Here is a 20518-nt window from a genome sequence, read left to right as displayed (position 1 = left end):
GTTATGATTAAAAAATCCGAGCTGAGCTTTCCTGAAAGATGGTTCGGGGGGGAAAAAATTACCACAAGAGGAAAATGAAATCACTCCGAGATAAACAGATGATTAAGGGAATAAAAAAAAATAACGTAAAGGGTGTTTCAAAAATATATTTTGGATGTGGGAATTGTAAGGCAACGGTAAAGGTGCAGCCCTGCAAGTGATTTCCTACGTCACTGCTGGCAGGAAGGCTTCCACGAGATCGTATTTGGCCTACTCTTCCACACAGGCTAGACGTTTTAGAAGAGCTGGAATTGGCCAAACATATGAATACAATTGGCTGAATATCCCAAGGCAGAAAACGTAATTTATAGCCACCACCGCCCGGTCAACCAACACCGTGCCACAAGACTCGCGTCGAACACGGGGAGCGAATGAAATACTTCCTCAAGCGAACACAACGGTTGAATGCACGAACACATTCCTGCGGAGGGAGCTGGTAGGAACGTTGGGTTGCTCGGTCAATGGCCAGGGTCAACGGCGGCGTGGTGTATTCCGCAAATATGCCCGACTGTGAGTGCGGGCACAAGCCGGCGTGAGTAGGTTTAAACGTTGAGTTTTATAAGGGCACCACGGGGTGACCAGCCCCTCCCCACCCAGCCCCTCCCCACCCTCCCTTCTCCACCCAGCCCCACCCCTCCCATTTTTGGATGCACGACGGACGGACGGGCACAATAATCCCCTGTGCGCTGGTGGAACCAGGTGGCTCCTACCAGCATAATGCGCGCACGTAGACGCCGAGTATACGTAGCATTCTCAAACGGCCGTTTGTAACATTTACATTTTTTTGCCGTGACGTCTGTGAGAAACGTCTCGACGAATGCCAGACGCTGCGGATGTGCACGGAGAGATGAATAGACGGCCAAGGGGCGTTTGTCACTCTCTCTCGCTCGCGAGCCGCTGACATTCGACCAGGGCCATCAAACCCGATGCACCGTGCACCGAGACGTTTTTTCCATCAGAGGAGAAAGTGGATTCAACACCCCCCCCCATCTCTCTCCCTGCCCCCTCACACTGTCACCTCTAGTTTGACCGCTACTTGAACCCAAGAATCGCACGAGCACCGGATTTACTATCTTTGCCCTCTTTTTTTAATCAGAGGCGACCTGGTCACATAGGGTAGCTCATCGTCGACGTGGCTTTTGGCGCACGTAGCAGCCAAATAATCCGAGTGAAGTCAACAGCACCTCCGATTAGCACGGTCGGCTACGTACGGTGCGAAAGAAGTTCGACATACACGCGCGCGCCCGCGTACAAAAGTGCGGAGGGAAAAAACCCGGAGGGAGACCCCCCTGAGAAAAAGGAAAGAAAAAAAACACACGTGACCAACCCGAGGTTCCAACGCACAGACCTCCTGCATAGCAGGCAGATTAGAGCTCGCTACCAGAGCAAGACACGTGACTCCACCCCAGCCACGCACCGGTGGTGGCGATTATCTGTGGCCCGTTATCCCGCACCGTGGAGGCTAAAGGTTGGTGGATTGCACGAATGATTACGAAACTCGCCTTCCCGTGAGCCTCGAGGTGACGAACCCCAGCTTGCTCGGAGAGGGCGGTGCGGAAAATTACGGGCCGAATCTCCATCCGTTCCATCTGTACGATTGTATACAGTGCTGCCCATCGATTGTATCGGTAGGACTACCGTCGTTTAATTCATACTGCAAAGTATTGCGATGGCCTCTTTAGTAGGGGGGGGGGGGGGAGTTTTTACTCGAAAAAATATTTAAATGTGTGAAAACATCTTGATATATATAGAGGGCTGCAGAACTTGGGCAATTGTTGGTAGCGCCGGATCACTGCCTGGCTGCTGCCTTCCAGCTTTGTCTGTGGTTCCTCAACCATTGTGCGAGATGCAATTTGCATGAAGGATGCAAATGCTGTTTATAAAACTAAACTGAAATAAAAATCTAAACCGAGCGGCACCACCGCCACTCGTCCTGTGAATCAATGTGCCTCCTGCGGAACAAATTATCGCTGGAGAATTTATAATTTTCCTCAATTACGTTCATACTGTCGGTGCCGTGCTCAGAGATCAAGCAATTTACGTTTGGGAAATGCTCGCGGCTAGCGGTGCATCACCCTGTGTCGGGGAATGGAGGTGTTTGGATGTCACGGGACTTTTATTACGAGTTCGCTTCGCTTGACCTCTTGTAAATGAGACTTATTCTCGTCTCTTGCACTCTCATGCAGTTAAACAAATCAACTTGACTTGACCTTTTTCGTTAGCCACACTTGGGGCAGCACATATTTAAATTGCCCTGCAAAGATTATTTTTTTCCCCGTCGTTTGCCAGTGAAGCCAAAATGCTTAATTCTAGGATACAGAATGAGCCAACTTTTTGCGAAAATCGAAATTAAAATTGCATGCGGTGATTCATTGAGACCGAGCTACGACCACCACCTCGTCGTGCGGTAAGGCCTCGCTTTACTCGCGGCGTTCACACAACGCCTTTTCTATCTCTCGTGGTTCTTCTACCAGGTAACACTCTGCGCTCCACGTGGTACGCGCACCGTTACTACGCGGTTTCTGAGCGGTCGACGTCGAACTACTTTTTTGAGCTGAGCTACAATGGGAATTCTGGGTACACGCGCGGAATGATACGGTAATGCGGTGGCGTAGCCTCATCTCAGCTTTTTATAGCGCAAACGAAATTCTCCGTGATGTATATTGGCTCAAATTGCTCGCAGAACCGCGGTTATCGCTTGACGCGGAACGTTTCCGGTAATGCATCTACTACCGCGTTTATCCCGCGTGGCTGAAACCCGGATTCCAACGCGCAGTGTCAGCAGCACTCTGCCACTGCGCTCTGACCCACGGGTTACGCGGCGGTCCACTGACGGCGGCTCTTAAAGGGTCGCCTTTACACTTTGAGATGGGAGATTAATGTAAGTCGCGCTACATGAAAGATTTGATGTTCATGGAGCGGAACATGGTCACCTGAGCCGCCTGCTATCGTCCCGTTGCGTTGTGGCGCGCTTGTGCGGGTGTGCGAAGTAGTGCATTTGTTAGCAACGCTTGCCCCAGCAGTCTGTTAAGGCTATACGGGGGATCTTTGTCTTTGTTTGCGGCGGTCATGGTACTGCGCGAAGAACCCGGCGAGGCGAGTTCGATTCTCGCTCGTGACCAATAATTTGAACTGCTCTCCTAGGCCATCAGGTATTTATGAGTCTTACATAAGTAGCTGATTCGGTGTGTACTCGTCAGCACTGGGGAGACAAAGGCAGCCAGGTGTGACCCGCGCCTCCGATCAGCACGGTAGGATACGTACGGCACGAAAGAAGTTCAACAAACATATATCGTACGGTTACATAGGGAGCGTCCCGGTGGAAAGGGGCCGTCCATAAATGATGTCATGCCGTCGATAAATGATGTCACACGGCGTCACAAAAAGTCAGACCCCCCCCCCATATGACGTCACAAAGCTCTGCCCCCCTCCCCCCCAAAAAAAGAATAAAACATGCTTAAAATCGCTTTAAATTATTGTCATTGTAGTGCGTATTTAATGTGGCGCTGCACTCTGATGTTGTAGGAGAAAACATTTATTACAGAGTATATTTAATTAAGTAGAACGTGTTGTCTATATTCATTTAAAGTTGCGCATTTTGATGTGACGTCACATTTCTCAAACCCCCCCCCCTCGTCACACATCGTCACAAATGTCTGACATCTCCCCCCCCCTAGGTGCGTGACGTCATTTATGGACGGCCCCCAAAGTGATGTCACAGAACAACCTCTGAGATGTCCTCACGTGACCTCTTATCCACACGTCCCACAGTATAAATGTCTGTCACGTGGTCGTCAAAACGGCAAGTTAGTATTCATTCACAGAGCTGGATTTTTCTCCCTCTCAAATTTTTTTGGAAAAACTAAACGAAGTCTAGTAACTTTGCGATGGCTTCATGTCCAGTCATTGGTGACCAGGCTGAGACTGTGAACTCACTATACGTGGGAAACCAGTTTAATCACGGACGGCAGAACCCCGGATTTAAACTCGCGACCTCAGGCGGTGCCGGCTGGACATTCTGACCTCTGGGCCACGTTTTGTGCTGTGGGGGGTTAATTTAACCCAAACAAAAGCTCGGCTTTTAACAGGGCCACTCATTACGCGGCTACGTTTGTCTCCTTTTGCAAACGAGGCGTGAAGTGAAATGTTCATCTCGGCCTCTCGGTGCCGGTACGAGGGAGGTGATCACAGTATCCACTATTCAGATGCGAACGGATAATAGCCACATTTAATGCACGGGCTTATATTGCTTGCATCATGGCCGTCGGCGAGGTGTCATTACGAGCCAGTGGTGCTGTTGTTGATGCGTCTCGCCATCGCTTCTTTCCTTCTGCTAGATCCTGTCGCTGCTGCCAGCGTGTGCACTCATCGTGCTTAGTGTTGCAATCACCCCAGGGGTGTTTTTGTTTTCAAAGATAAATGAGCTCGCGTGCAAGCGGTAGACGGATCGCTGCGTCGCGAGACGGTGACACATGGAGACAGCTTGGGGGGTGGTGGTGGGTGGGAGGTCTTTATCCAGCAGAGCTACTCGGTGCGGTGTTGGCAACCCACCCGCGCACGTGTGCCGTGCCGACCTTCACACGCGCTAACTCGACAACGCCGCTTGCCCCCAACACTTTTGTCGAGGCCACAACGGCGTAGGGGGTGGGGGGGAGCCTTTCGTTTTCTTAGGTTTTTTCGGTAAAGTTACGTAGGTGAAAAAATAAAAGTAAAATACAAATAAAATAAAAATCACGACGTTTCGGAGGCAACACAAGCTTCCGTCTTCAGGTGGAACTGTAACAGCGCGATAGCTGTATCAAGTGGGAACAGCTATCGTGTTGTGACAGTTCCACCTGAAGACGGAAGCTTGTGATACCTCCGAAACGTCGTGATTTTTTTTTATTTTTATTTTACTTTTATTAATTTTAATTTTTTACCTACGTGACTTTACCGAAAAAAACCTAAGAACATGAATCCCTGCAGTCACGAAAGCTTCAAATCTAGAAATTAATATTAATTTAAATTTTTTACCTACGTGACTTTACCGAAAAAAACCTAAGAATATGAATCCTTGCAGCCACGAAAGCTTCAAATCTAGAAGCCTTTCGTTTTTTTGTGGCCTTCGGGTGATTTCGGTTGTTGTTGGCCGAGGCGGCGCTCCGTCTGAGGCCGTGACGGAATTCGGAGCTGTCGTGCAGCGAGAGGCGCTCGGCGCAGGGGAAGCCCTCGGAATTGCAGACAGCGCTCGCGCGGCGGGCATGAGGGTGCAGCCGCGTGCGTGTTGACGGGGAGTGAGTCGCGCGTTCGCTCCGTCGCTCCAACCCCATTCCCTCTCCCCCGCCCACCCACCCACCCCTGCCCTCCTCATCTTCCCGCGAGGAAGGCATCTCAAAACCGCGACGAGCTCTCGCTCTTTCATCTCCCCCTCCCTCCCCCCCCGGCTGTTCTAAACTGAACGCCGTCATTATGCGCAATCGACGGATCTTCCCCATCGCCTCGCTCTTCTTGTTGCTGTCATTCGCCGCTGCCGGGGGCAGAGGGGGGGGGGGGTTGTGCGGGGAGGGGGGGTATGTGCGGGGAGGGGGGGTATGTGCGGGGGGGGGGGGGGGGCTGTGGGGTGGCAGGGGGAACCTGAGAGCAGAGACGATGAAAGCCTTAGAATGTACAATGTTTGTGCAAACCAAAGGTGCAAAGAAGCGAGTTAGTGTGAGATGGTGGTGGTGGTGGTGTGGGACCTAGTGGTGGTGGTGTGGGACCTAGTGGTGGTGGTGTGGGACCTAGTGGTGGTGGTGGTGTGGGACCTAGTGGTGGTGGTGTGGGACCTAGTGGTGGTGGTGGTGTGGGACCTAGTGGTGATGGTGTGGGACCTAGTGGTGGTGGTGGTGTGGGACCTAGTGGTGGTGGTGTGGGACCTAGTGGTGGTGGTGGTGTGAGACCTGGTGGTGTGCACCCTTGTGGTGGTGGTGTGGGACCTAGTGGTGGTGGTGTGGGACCTAGTGGTGGTGGTGGTGTGGGACCTAGTGGTGGTGGTGTGGGACCTTGTGGTGGTGGTGGTGTGGGACCTGGTGGTGGTGGTGGTGGTGTGGGACCTAGTGGTGGTGGTGGTGTGGGACCTAGTGGTGGTGGTGGAGTGGGACCTAGTGGGGGAGGTGTGGGACCTAGTGGTGGTGGTGTGGGACCTAGTGGTGGTGTGGGACCTGGTGGTGGTGGTGGTGTGGGACCTAGTGGTGGTGGTGTGGGACCTAGTGGTGGTGGTGGTGTGGGACCTAGTGGTGGTGGTGTGGGACCTTGTGGTGGTGGTGGTGTGGGACCTAGTGGTGGTGGTGGTGTGGGACCTAGTGGTGGTGGTGGTGTGGGACCTAGTGGTGGTGGTGGTGTGGGACCTGGTGGTGGTGGTGTGGGACCTTGTGGTGGTGGTGGTGGTGGTGTGGGACCTAGTGGTGGTGGTGTGGGACCTAGTGGTGGTGGTGGTGTGGGACCTAGTGGTGGTGGTGTGGGACCTTGTGGTGGTGGTGGTGTGGGACTTGGTGGTGGTGGTGGTGTGGGACCTAGTGGTGGTGGTGGTGTGGGACCTAGTGGTGGTGGTGGTGTGGGACCTAGTGGTGGTGGTGTGGGACCTAGTGGTGGTGGTGGTGTGGGACCTGGTGGTGGTGGTGATGTGGGACCTAGTGGTGGTGGTGGTGTGGGACCTAGTGGTGGTGGTGTGGGACCTTGTGGTGGTGGTGGTGTGGGACCTAGTGGTGGTGGTGGTGTGGGACCTAGTGGTGGTGGTGTGGGACCTGGTGGTGGTGGTGGTGTTGGACCTAGTGGCGGTGGTGGTGTGGGACCTAGTGGTGGTGGTGTGGGACCTAGTGGTGGTGGTGGTGTGGGACCTTGTGGTGGTGGTGGTGTGGGACCTAGTGGTGGTGGTGGTGTGGGACCTAGTGGTGGTGGTGTGGGACCTTGTGGTGGTGGTGGTGTGGGACCTAGTGGTGGTGGTGGTGTGGGACCTAGTGGTGGTGGTGTGGGACCTAGTGGTGGTGGTGGTGTGGGACCTAGTGGTGGTGGTGGTGTGGGACCTAGTGGTGGTGGTGGTGTGGGACCTAGTGGTGGTGGTGTGGGACCTAGTGGTGGTGGTGGTGTGGGACCTAGTGGTGGTGGTGTGGGACCTAGTGGTGGTGGTGGTGTGGGACCTAGTGGTGGTGGTGGTGTGGGACCTAGTGGTGGTGGTGGTGTGGGACCTAGTGGTGGTGGTGGTGTGGGACCTAGTGGTGGTGGTGGTGGTGTGGGACCTAGTGGTGGTGGTGGTGTGGGACCTAGTGGTGGTGGTGGTGTGGGACCTAGTGGTGGTGGTGGTGGTGTGGGACCTAGTGGTGGTGGTGGTGTGGGACCTAGTGGTGGTGGTGGTGTGGGACCTAGTGGTGGTGGTGGTGTGGGACCTAGTGGTGGTGGTGTGGGACCTAGTGGTGGTGGTGTGGGACCTCGTGGGGGTGATGGTGTGGGACCTAGTGGTGGTGGTGGTGTGGGACCTAGTGGTGGTGGTGTGGGACCTAGTGGTGGTGGTGGTGTGGGACCTAGTGGTGGTGGTGGTGTGGGACCTGGTGGTGGTGGTGTGGGACCTGGTGGTGGTGGTGTGGGACTTCGTGGTGGTGGTGGTGTGGGACCTGGTGGTGGTGGTGTGGGACCTGGTGGTGGTGGTGTGGGACCTAGTGGTGATGGTGGCGTGGGACCTAGTGGTGGTGGTGTGGTGTTGGACCCACGGAGCGAGCCACCACCCTGGGCCTTGTCGTGATTCCAGGCACCAGTTCAGTGAATGTATTTATTTATTTGTTTGTTCCCACCCCCCCTTCTTGATCTTGGTCCGTGCTGGCGCATTGTCTGCCAACGTGTCCTTGCCCGCACCTTCGATGAGCACGGTCGGCTACGTACGGTGTGAAAGAATTCCAACGTACATACAGACAGACAGACCCTGGTCGTGCCGTGTTCGTAGTGCTGCCTTGTTCGTGTTGCCCGACTCGTTCAAAGTGTGTGTTTTGTTGAACCGGGCGAGGGCAATGAATATTGTGACTCTGACTCTGAGATCGCAGGAGACCAGGAGGAGTCTCATTTGCAGGTGACCCGGGGCACGAGTGCGCCGTGTACAATCATCCCACATGAGGACTTCAAATTGCCGTGTCATTTTCTTATTTGGTGAAATGTGAATTTCTGACGCGAAGGACACCACGTGGACTTTTAACGTCCGCTATGAAGCAGGCGGCACGTGTAATCGTAAACATTTGTTTTTTCTTTAAAAGATAAGGACCCACTCAGCTATACGGCTATTTTTCAAAAGCGATCTGACTGTCAAAAATGATAGCTCAGCGAAGTGGCGTATCATCATCGTGTGGAAATGTACAGCAGCCGAGCACTCTAAACGCGTGATGTTCATTCTAAATGTGGAGGGTAAAAACCGGACGACCCTGAGAAAAATCCGCGCGGATCACCGGGAGAGAGACACCGCAAACTCCAAATATACAGCAGCAGGCTTCAGGGTCGGGATCGAACCCACGACCTCCTGCGCACCAGGCGAGGTGGTTAACATCTCGCCACGGGGAGAGAGAGACACGCAAACTCCAAATATACAGCAGGCGTCAGGGTCGGAATCAAACACACGACCTCCTGTATACCAGGCGAGGTAGTTAACATCTCGCCACGGGGAGACATACGTGGCGAGCAATGGAGCAAGACTATGCAATTGCACTGAATTTTTTTAAAATAGTATTCCCTTTGTATGCAAACGTAAATGCCCTACAGGGTATTTTTAAGCAAAAATAGATAATAATGCTTGGGGGAAATTGCTTTAATGGATAATGCAAGTAAAATTGGCTTCAAAATCTGGCACACCCTTTGAATTGCATTGGCGTGTTCTCCCACTTGGTAAAAAGCGGGACACTCCGACATCAAAGTGTAAAGAGGTGTGTTGGGATTACGAGTAAGTGAGAGAGAGCGTGAGTGAGAGAGAGATTTTTGACTTTTAAACCACTTTTATTGCTGCCAGCAGCAAAAGCACTGGAGCCGATTTCGATACGAGTCACATCGACGGCAGCCTCACGTCGCAAGACAACTGCCCACGGCAACACAAACATCGCGTCGTCACGCATGCCACGCTCGACAAATGATCTCGTTAGAAAGTCAAATGCAGCATTCCGTTTCCGCCGGTGCAGAGGCCTTGACTGCCCCTCCCCCCCACCGTTCGAAGAGCCGCGCGCGCGTTACCGGCATTGGAGTGGTGTGTGCGTCGTGCTCCAGCCTCTAGCCGTGCCTTGAGCAGGGCCCTGAACATTGTCACCGCAGGGCAGCCGTCAGTTTCGCCTTGCAGCATCTTTTTCCTGGTCTCGTAAACTGTGCCATCTTTGCTTGGGCACAGACGAAGTTTGCAAGATTGTGGCCCTTATTTTCCAGGTAAGGCACCTTGTAAAAAGGCACCTCCAGTCTCCTAAATGGACCCCAAAAGCCGGAACATTGAGTTGAGCCGCGGACACCCCATGTTCTGGTGAGCCAGATGAGAGAAAGCGTGAGAGAGAGTTAAGAACAAGAGATAGAACGTGAGAGAGAGAAACAGCGTGAGTGAGAGAAACAGCGTGAGTGAGAGAGAGAGAGCGCGAGTGAGTGCTGGTTTGTACACCTTGCCAAAAATATATTATCACATGAGAGGGTGGATTTCCGGACATGTCGCATGTGAAATCACTCCAAACGTCAGACACACACACACACAGAGAGAGAGAGAGAGAACGCGATCGAAATCAGGGTGCATATGAAACGAGGGAGGGAGAGTAAACGAGAGAGAGAGAGGTAAATCACTTCTTATATTTCCATGGCGACAGCCTAAAAAATTTCGTAAAGCTTCTGGCCCGAGGTGGTGTTTTTCCTGCTGCTTTTGACCCGCTTTGAGAATGTGCTAATTTGTTCCCGTGATGGCTGTTTGGAAGGGGTAGGTGCGTGGGAGGGCGGGGGGGGTCAGTTATTCCCTTTGAAATGTTTGGGATGTGATTTGGCCCTATTGACGGAAAACACCACAAAAACACCTGCCTATTGATTGCCCCCAGTTTATATTTAGTTGCTCGGGGGAGATGGAGACCCGGGCGTTCTGTCCCAAGAGCTTCGGCGATTGGCGGCAGCTTGGCCTTAGCTAACCAAGCAGACGCTTAGCATCTTAACAGGGGGTGGGGGTGGTGGGGGTGGTGGGGGAGGGGCGCTCTCCGTATTAATTAGAAAGACTCAGATGAAAAACCAACGTGCGTCAAACGTCGGCACGAATGCGAACCGTGATGTATGCATTGATTGCTACCTTACTCTTTGGTTCTGTCGGTAAAGTCACGTGGAAATAAATAAAATATAATAATAGAATGCGACGTTTCGATTACAACACAAGCAACCAACATCAGGTACAAATGAATGAGAAAACCAACATAGTAAACTTGGAAATACAATGCAATACAACACAGAGAGTCGGCCAACACAACAGTCAACAGCCCACCTGGTTGATTACGTTCTTCCAAAAAACATAGACACGGACACACACAGACAGACACACAAGCAGAAGTCGTCTCGATCCCCTCTCTCTCTACCCACGCCTTTCACGTGTCCTGTGGAGACTGTTCTCCGCACGTCAATCAAACCGAAAGGTTCAATTCCCAGAGCTGGGATGAGTCGAATTGACTGCAAAGCAACGTTTAATGAGCCCACAAAAGAAAAATGTACACTAGGCGACGTTTCGAGCGATGGCCCTCTTCCCCTTGCATGTGCTGTGACGTTTCCGACAATGTTTGATGAAGAAGGACCATTGCTTGAAACGTTGTTTCTTCTCTACTTGCTTTTTCCTTTTTACTTTTAAGGCCGCATACATTGTCATTGCCAAATTACCTCCCATCAGCACGATAGGCTACGTACGGTGCGAAAGAAGTTCAACATACACGCACACTTTGTTGAGGTGTTTCCTTTTTATTATTACACGCTTTTTATTAACTCTGTCTGTTGTTGTTGTATCCCCAAATCTTCTAACTCAATTTTTACCCACTTCCCAATGTGGTATCGACTGCAAACTTGGTATACTTACGTCATACTGATGACAATACTATATTCTATCATAAAAAATAAAAAAACAAACACATTATAAAACATTATTTATTATATGTTATGTTTCGGCTTGGCTCTAATTGTCCACGCTCAACTGACGTTGGCTGTAATTGGCCCATTACGTTAGGTCAAGCTTCGGGGCCACTTCCTGAAGTCGTGGATATCTTCCATTGCTAGTACATTTCATTAAAGCGTGTTTTAAAAAAAAGTTTTTAAAATATTACTTATTTCCCTTCGTGCTCGTGCGCCACTGCCAATGCCTCATCAGCGGCAGCAGCATACTCAGGATCGCCGGTCGTTTGTTCAACGTACAGTGCTCGCCGTTTATTGTGCAACCATCTGGTGGGAACCGTCACGCGCTACCGATGACGTACGCACCTTGAACCTCTTTCGCACCGTACGTAAGCCAAGGTGCGCGTGCGAAGAACAAAAAAATAACAACAAAAATAAATGCTAGATTTGAAGCTTTCGTGACTGCAATGATTCATACCCTTAGTTTTTTTCGGTAAAGTCACGTAGGTAAAAAATGAAATAAAAATTAATAAAAATAAAATAATAAAAATCACGACGTTTCGGAGGCAACACAAGTCTCCGTCATCAGGTGGGACCGTCACAGCCAGATTTGCTGTATCAAGTGAGGCAGGGATTCCAAGATGCAAGCTCTTAAATACAAGTTAAGGGGGAGGGGGGGGGAGCTTATCAGAATGTGGTAGCCAATGAATGGAACGTATTGGGAGGAGGGGGGGCGGGGCTAAACAAAAATAAACACAAAATGCGGTGCTAAAACTCATAAAAAAATGTGTTTTGTTCAATCGAGAGGACCCCGGCTTTTGTCTCGGATTCAGGCCGTTGGCTCGGGGCGGTTTCGCCGACTCAGCGTTCCGATATCCCCAGGGCCGCCTCCAGCTCAGAGGCATCTCAATTGAGCGCCGTGACGCGCCGCGGATTGCTGCTGCTGCCGCTTATGATTATTACACAGCCTTGACACGTCGATCGGTGACAGGTTAATTGGACATAGCGGAGTGTGTGCCGTGTGTGTGTTTTTTTGTGGGGGGTTGGGGGGGTGTTTTCTCTCACTGGGATGATAGAAAGATCTCATTGTTTGGGTTGACGCTCTTTCTCTTGACAATTTTTTTAGTATGACCGCCTTGGGGGCCGTCCATAAATGACGTCACGCACCTAGGGGGGGGGGGGTCAGACATTTGTGACGATGTGTGACGAGAGGGGGGGGGTTGAGAAATGTGACGTCACATCAAAATGCGCAACTTTAAATAAATATAGACAACGCGTTCTACTTAATTAAATATACTTTTTAATAAATGTTTTCGCCCTACAACATCAGAGTGCAGCGACATATTAAATGCGCACTACAATGACAATAGTTTAAAGCTATTTGAAGCATGTTTTTTTTGGGGGGTGGGGGGGCAGAGCTTTGTGACGTCATATTTGAGGGGGTGGGGTCTGACATTTTGTGACGCCGTGTGACAAAGGGGGGGAGGGGGGTCAAAAATCGTCCAACATCGCGTGACGTCATTTATGGACGGCCCCTTACCTAGCCTCAGATTACTGAAACACTCATTTGTCTCCCTGGAGGAGGGCAAGAGTGAGCCAACGTGTAGACATCGTGCTTTGCGATCAAAGACGGCGATAGATTGTTAAATCCACCTGGGCAGAGCGTATCCCTTCTCATGCGCGTGAAGACACTCACTCATTCCGTAAAATTGGCCAATATTCCAAGGCAGCAGCATCCTCCAGAATCGGTCTCGAGACTCGCTGGTGGTTTCCTAAATGAATAAAACACATTCCTCGTATTGTTGTTATTACTGTCGTTGTCGTTGTTGTTGTTGTCATAAGTGAATGTTAAAGCTCGTGTAGCATCGCGGAAGATCGCGAACACGTAGCGCACTATTTATAAATCAGTGTGGCAATGTAACATCAACACCGGATCTGGAGTCATCTCGTCCCTGCGTTTCACCAACCCGCACTGACCAGCGTGGTGAAGTATGGTCAAACAACCCTCACGATCGACACGGCGTAGTGGGGGGGGGGGGCTCATCCAGCAGTGGACTAACAAAAACGAGGCCGTACACGCGCGTAGTTCTTGCACCGATGAACACGATCACGTTAATGATGTTGGCTACCCTTATAATATACTCTTAGTTCTTTCGGTAAAGTCACGTAGGTAAAAAATGTAATTAAAATTAATAAAAATAAAACTATAAAAATCACGACGTTTCGGAGGCAACACAAGCCCCCCCGTCCTGTGTTGCAACACAAGCCCCCGTCCTGTGTGTTGCAACACAAGCCCCGGTCCTGTGTTGCCTCCGAAACGTCGTGATTTTTATTGTTTTATTTTTATAAATTTTAATTTCATTTTTTACCGACGTGACTTTACCGAAAGAACTAAGAGTATGAATTCTTGCAGTCACGAAAGCTTCAAATCTAGAATTAATACCCTTATAATCGCAATCGTTATGAACAACATCAAGATGACTTCACAGATGGCGCGTTAAGAACGCATTTGCAGATTGCCCCCCCCACCCACCCCGACATGGTCTAGCGCGGATCACCACGGACACAAGAGAACGACCTTTCTTCTCTGGCAGGGCGGGGTGGGAACACATTCTCTCATTCCCTCCGGGGAATCATCGACAATGTTGCTTTCTCTTCACCTGCGGCACGCGGGTGGCGACTTTACCTTCGGTCGGCACGAGAAGGTCGTTAGTTCCGGCAAATCGCGCCGCGGTCATCTGCGAGATGGGGTTTTGTTGTTGTTGTTGTTTGTTGCTGTTGTCGATGTTGTTACCCCCATCGGGGGGTTTCACTTGCGTGGAGATTTACAATGTGCGCCGCGCCATACCGAGACCCCCATAGGCGGAGTTCGACTTCGATATTTGGGTGGGGGAGAGAGGCATTTCGCTTTGTCCCTCGCAGTATGAATCGCGGGTGCATAGAATTAATGTATTTTCATCTTAATTAAAATAAATTAATTATATAATTCTAGATTTGAAGATTTCGTGACTGCAAGGATTCATACTCTTAGTTTTTTTCGGTAAAGTCACGTGGGTAAAAATAAATAATAAAATAAAAATAATGGAAATAATAATAGAAATAATAGAAGTAATACTAACGATTTTATTAATTAGAAATATTTTATTATTTATTTTTTCCTACGTTAATTATATGAATTAAATTAATAAAGATGTCCAGTTTAGGGGGAGGGGGGAGCATTGCCCCCCCCCCCCCCAAAGTGGTAAATGTGGCTTTGTCTGTGCGTGCCTGCGAGGTTCATGAGCTGATGGCCGAAGTGTCCTGGCGGACCCCACGTGCCAGGGTCACCCCGAGCCAGCGAAACTGAGAGCCTGAGTTCGATTCGAGGTTTCTTCAGCCGCCCTTGATTAAATCGGGTTCTGGACTGCACAGTTTGTTTATTTTTTCACTTTGTTTGGCTAAATTCCATCTCTGAAAAATGTCAACGCATTCCGTCAAGACGTCTGCCTTAAACGAGAGAGGGAGTTTTTTTTTATCTTCATTGTGGTTGTGCAACACCGCCAACGCGACATCACCAAGTAAAACAGTGAAGGGTCGTGGCCCAAGTCTGGATGAAGAGTTCAATCGATGTGGCTTCCGAAGTAGTTCTATGACATCATCTTCCCACGCCGCTGCCATACGCAGGGCGGTCGCCGCATCGCGCGGCGTTTTGGATGTCCGTCTGGAACGCTCTTCCTTGCAGTGTTAGGAAGTCATTGAAACTGTGCACTTTGAACTCATCCAGATTGACGAACTCGTTTCTTTAAAACTGCTTATTGTGTTTAGTTTGTTGTCCCTTCCCCGATTGGCTACGTACGGTGCGAAAGAAGTTCAACACACAATACCAGTACCTGTAATTCACCACAAAGCGACGGTGACGTCACCACGGCGCCTGTGCCAGGCTTGGTGCACTTCGAAGCCCTCAACATACATACACACACACATACAAATCAGATCTCAATTAATCTCGTGACCCCAACAGCGCGAGCCCCAATACAAGCGGGAGGGAAGACAGTCGGTGGATTGCCGGGCGGCAGAGGACCTCTCGCTCGTGAAGTCGCCTAACGAGCAAAACAAAGTTGGGGGCTCGCCGCCAATTCACGGCGCCGATGGGAGTCTGGGCAGCGTCTGGAACCTGTCTCGGATTCGGGCTGGCAGCGCGCCGCGGTCGTTTGGCAGCGCGAGTTTGGCGCAGGCTCGCGGTTCAGGTTATAGCTGTGGGTGGGGGGGGTAATAAATAAAGTTGTTGAAGAGGAAATCGGCCGCTACGCCGCTGCTTGCGCTCGTTTATCCCGCGAGAGTCATTAGGGTGCGCACGGCAGCGGGCAGGTGGTGCAAGGGGGGGGGGGGGGGTCGTGCCGCCTTGACATGAATAAGCGGATTGGGGGGCGGGGAGGGCGGGGGGGCACAGCAGGGATGGCTGAGCGGGCACAAGGAGGAGGAGGAGGATTCGTCCGATCCTCCGGTTCGGTAAGCGCGCGCAAGGGGTTGAGACCGCTCTCTCTCTCTCGAGAGAGAGAGTTTCCCTTCCGACCCGAAGTTCCAAACAACGCGCGAAGAACGTGGCCCAGGAAGCCACCGGAAATGCGCGATTTTGAAACCAAGATTGAAAAGTCATTTCTTTAGAACTGCTCTTTGTGTGGATTTCGTCGCCCCTTCTCCCGCTGATCCGATTAGCATGGTTGGCCACGTACGGTGCGAAAGAAGTCCAACGTACGTACGTACGCACAAGCGGGTAAGAAGACGGAGATCGTTTGTACGTTGTCCAACAATTAACAACAACACAAACCGCATCGGCATTTACTGATGACCGAGTGCATCGTGGTGATCTCGTCTCAGGCCACCGTCGCAGTCAATTTGAGTGGACATTGAACCAACCCCCCTCCGACTCAATTCCCTTTGCTTTTTGGAAAACACCGGTGGACAGCCAATTCGGCCTCGAGCCCACACGCTGGAGCCGGGGATTTTTTCGCAAGAGTTCGCCGAGCGAGTTGGCCTGGACTCCGGCGTCGCGATCATAGGCGAGCAGATCCACCGCGGCACAAACGTGTCGATTAGCAACTAAATTGCACGAATACGTAGGTGCCGAAAACATGTTTTTTTTTACATCGAGTGACCCGCCCCACTGACGATGACCGGTAAGTAACTCGGAAATGTAGCCACAGAGGTTTATTTGGGTTAGATTTTGAAATAAGCCTCTGTTGTGGATACTATTGGTCGTAAAAGCCTGCGTGTTAAACTCGGAAAAATAGCTCGATTTTTTTTGTACCGATTTCAGTTGTCCAGCGACTGTTGCCCCAATAAACATGCCAACGTTGCGGCAACGTTTGCATGTGGTTGTATGTTGAACTTCTTTTGCACCGTATGTAGCCAACCGTGTTAATCGGATGTGCTGTGGGAGGACAACGAACTAAACACAAATCACTTTTAAATAAATGATTTTGTCAATATAGATGATGATTTAAAAGTGTCATAGTTCTCAGTGGCTTCCTAACATCGGCAGGACGAGCGTTCCAGACGGCCGCAGAAGCGCTTCCGAAAGCGCCGCGCGATGCGGTGGCCACCGACTTTGCTCGATGGCCCAGCAGCAAAACGCCACTGCTGCGAGGATGACTGGAGTTTGCGTGATGATTGTTTATGCTCCTTGACGCGAGTTAACTCGAGTTACTATCTGCCCAAGCAAAGTAGGAATGAAGAACCACCCCTCGAGAAGGTCTATGCGATGTGCCCCCACCTACTCACAGCTGACTGATGCGCCAGTCGATCCCCCCTCATGGTTATATAACAACTCACCGAGCGCGCAATTCGAAACGAGAATGAATAATAGATCATTTCCTCGGTTATGCCGTCTCGTTTGTTATTGTGTTCAGCGTTGCTGTCCCTTTTTTAAAATTACAACATTGTTTGCTGCGTCAGCCCAAATCTTAAATTAGCGTGTAGCTTCTGCGTATTGCTTTGCATGGACGGCAATTAATCGATTCTCACTTGACGCGCGAGCGTGTGAGAAAAAAAAATCTAATTTTATTGATGAATTGTGTCGACGCGCCTGGTACGAGGTGTTCAGGGAGTACGCAGACCCCGCCGTTGTGGCGTGTTCCTTCCCCAGAGCGTGCGTGCGTGCGTTCGGGGAGGGGGGGGTGGGAGGCCATGCGCAACATCACTAACTCGTTGGGGCTGGCTGCCAGGTGTAGTGTTTACTTATTAAAATAACAACCCTCGCCATCGAATTTTCGCATTGATAAAACTGCCAAAAACACAGCTGCTATCCCCAGCACCATCACCCCCTTAACCACCACCCCCCCAACTTGACACCCCCACCACCACCCCAGACAAGATCAACTAACTTGGTCCCAAACAGCCAAACTTTGCAACTCTCCCGAGAAAGACTTCTGTTGGCACAGTTATTGTACTCCGAGTGCAACTGGTGCCGGTGGTGGCCTTTTGTTGTTTTTAAATCCTTTATATTAAATTCACTTGCTTGCACGCTTACGACCGTGCAAATCTTTCGGTCGTTTTTTAACCCACTTCCCGTGATCCAATCGAGCTGACATTTTGCACACAGACTCGTTGTGCGTGACAATTTATTTTCGCGAAAAATTTTTTTCCTAAATTTTCCACTTTTTAGGAAAATGTTTTATTCATATTTAATTTAAAATACCAATGTGATAAAAATGAAACTCTTACTCAAGAAAAACAGAAAATAATAATAAAATAAAACCGATGCCACGCATATAAAGGATTTATAGTGAAAAAAATAGTTTTTACGGGTTAATTTTTATTCATCCACCCAAGCCGATGGGCTCAAGTGCACCCTGCTGCCTTCTTCACGACACCGAAGCTATTCCAACCAAACCTCCACAGGCTCCGCTGCTCGCTGTCGCCTGCTTTGCTGGATGCAGCTGCTTGCGCCACGTGGTGCCAGTCGCTGGCGTCACCCAATTCGTTTTTTGGGGAAAAATCGGCAGGAAACTATAAACACGAAGGTGGATCCAGAAATAGCGTTCGAGAAGCAAGGCCGGCTTAACTCACCTTTTGGCGTCATCTGGTCCAACCCATGTGAGACTAGGCTCTAAGGAAAGCTGTCTCGGGTGTGGACCAATCAACTTCAAGGACAGTGCATATATTATCAGAGTTATGTTTTTTGTTTGCATTATGGCTGCAGGTATTGTGGTCTATGCAAACATGACTCCTTGTAAAAAAGGTGTCAGTTTTGTTGCCAGATAGAAGGGTAAAAAAATCAGTTATCTTAACTCACCCTGTCAGCGTGATTGATTATCGTTTTTTTAAAATCTCCTCTCTGTACGAGGTCCCACCGTCAACCTCCAGTCGACAGCGGTGACGATCGGCATAATCCGACTGCTGCGACGGAGCATCACACCGTGCGCGGCCTCTTTGTCGATCCGCTGCTGCAAGAACGCACGTCAATGCGGTGTAGATCCACGCACGGCTGACGGTCGTTTTCAGTGAGGTCGGTCCGCTGATGGATAAAAGTCTCGCCGTGGAGTGTCGGTCACGTGGGTTGCTCGCGGCCGTCGCCGGGAAATTATATTCAGGTGACCGGAGTTCATAGTGCAGTGACTTATCCACGGTTGAAAGACCCCTCCCCCGTATAGCCTTAACAGACTGTTGGGGCAAGTGCTGTTAGCGAGCACCTATGAAGGTCGGCACGGCAGCACCACGCCCGGTCGCCTTTGTCTCCCAGGCAGCAATGTTTCCACATCGCACTCGGTACTCATTTGAGGCTGAGTGGACCTAGGGGAGGCCCATGACCGGTTCACATAATCGTGACTGGTGTTAGTGGGCGTGGGCAGGAGTGGAACTCGGGTCGCCGGATTCGTAGTAGCAGCGTGGTAGCTGCAACACGATCGCTCATCCACGACACCTACGCACACCTCGTGAAGGCACGTCTCAGAGGCAGGCCGCCTCTGCTCATGACAGGTACACATTTAAGTCTGAGTTGACCTAGGGGGAAAGAGGGAGGAGGCAAGGGGTGGTTGTAATTTAGAAAACTTGGCCATCGTTTCACCTACAGCACTGCACGATCGAATCGAACTGGCCACCTCTAAGAAGTAAATTTAACTTTATTTTTTATTTTTACAAGGTTGGCCTCACTGAGCTACTTGGCTCTTTTTCGGCAGCGACCTGGCCACGAATGATAGCTCAACGGAAGTGGCTTGTCATGTGGAGACGTATAGCAGCCAAAGAGTCTGAACGCACGATTCTAAATGTGGATTGAAAAAAAACTGGAGGACCTGTAGAAAAATCCACTCGACCACGGATAGAGAGTCCATGCAGACTCCAAACATACAGGGTTAGAGGTTGGGATCGAACCCACGAACATCCTGCATACCATGCGAGGTAGTTAACATCTCGCCACCGTGACCAACGTATCGCAAGTTCACGGTGTCAACCATCGCAGCGCTGTGGCAGCAGCAACATCTTTTATCATCTCTCTAGTCGGATAACATTCTCAAGAATGTTTTCTTTTTCGTTTCTATTCGGATGTCGTCCGGAATACAAATGCTCGTCGTCGGCGTTGTTAATCGCATGGGGGGGAGGGGGGGGTGTGCCGGTGTTTATTTCACCGCTCTCCCGGCCGCAAACGCCCACGTACGCGGAGTTCTCGTTAAAGTTCATTAGCGGTAATTAGCATGCACACGCTGAGCTCAGACAGCCGACTTACTGCATGAAGAGCTCGCTTTTTTTCAATTAGTATTATTTATCGCAACGAGGGAATTTGTATAAATTTAACGAATCAACGAAATCAAAAGAATTATAAAAAGAGTTAATCGCACGAACGAAAATGAATGCGGTACAGGAACACACGAAACACCAAATAGTGAATTATAACGAATTAACTTATTATAAAACTACAGTTCTTGACAGTTTAGTTGTGTTTTGCAAACTGCAATTAATTTCTTATTATCATTCCAGCATCTGAGATGTTTATTTGAGTCATACATTTATATTTTTTAAAAATGTTGGATAAGTGAACGTGTTGCTCTGCATGTAAGTGTTGCAGCTACTCATTGCAGGGTTATTCATTGAAGAGGAGGCGGCCTGGGAATAGCAGGTACTGTACTATAATGCTTGGGTTGCACAGTGGCCAGGAATAGATTATTGACTCCATCTGTGCAGACCTTATCCCTTCATCATATGCACGGGGCATTTTTCAGTTTTTTCAAATTTCCTTAGACGTGAAGCCAATCACTCATTAATATAATTATACAACATTCCAATGTAGCAGGGTCATTTCGATAAAAGAGACTCAGTAATGAGATTCTGACTACCTCAAGGGAGTTCTTATTGTTGTTCTTGTTATTTGGCATGTATGTTGAACGTCTTTCGCACCGTACGTAGCCAACCGTGCTAC

General features: G+C 50.2%; 1 protein-coding gene across 1 annotated transcript in view; it reads left to right on the top strand.

Annotated features, from left to right (window-relative positions):
• The window catches only part of LOC144935880 (uncharacterized), a 101946-nt gene that overhangs the window by 52323 nt on the left and 29105 nt on the right, over positions 1-20518 (top strand). The gene's annotated exons all lie outside the window — the stretch shown is intronic.

The sequence above is a fragment of the Lampetra fluviatilis genome, chromosome 14 (genome assembly GCF_964198595.1).
Source record: "Lampetra fluviatilis chromosome 14, kcLamFluv1.1, whole genome shotgun sequence".
NCBI classification, from domain to species: domain Eukaryota; kingdom Metazoa; phylum Chordata; class Hyperoartia; order Petromyzontiformes; family Petromyzontidae; genus Lampetra; species Lampetra fluviatilis.
This window is presented reverse-complemented; position numbering and strand designations above follow the sequence as displayed.